Source organism: Alligator sinensis, unplaced genomic scaffold (genome assembly GCF_000455745.1).
Source record: "Alligator sinensis unplaced genomic scaffold, ASM45574v1 scaffold599_1, whole genome shotgun sequence".
NCBI classification, from domain to species: Eukaryota; Metazoa; Chordata; order Crocodylia; family Alligatoridae; genus Alligator; species Alligator sinensis.
In genome coordinates, this window is record NW_005841968.1 from 1,045,508 (window position 1) to 1,045,904 (window position 397).

Here is a 397-nt window from a genome sequence, read left to right on the forward strand (position 1 = left end):
CATCCTACCTAGATGATTATGGCTGCAGCCTTCCACTACCCCAATCAACTTACACCAACAGACTAGAAAACAGCATATGCTGCAAGAGAAAAAAGGCAACTAGCAGCACAAGTTACAACACTTTAAAGTACGTCATCATCAGGAAATCTATTATTAGGGATAGTTTTACTCAGGATAACAATATCTTAAAACCCGCTCATCCAAGGTTCTCAAAGTGGCATACAACCTTTAAACAAGCTTAAGGTATACCATCAGTGTGAATCCACTGGATTTAGGGGTTAGCTGAGGCAGAGTGGCTGATCAGCTTGGTCAAAGGTCACACACAGCCAGTAGCATAACTCTAAACAGAACTTATGTGAAATGGCATCCGCTCCTGTCTAAACCTCTTGGACCACAT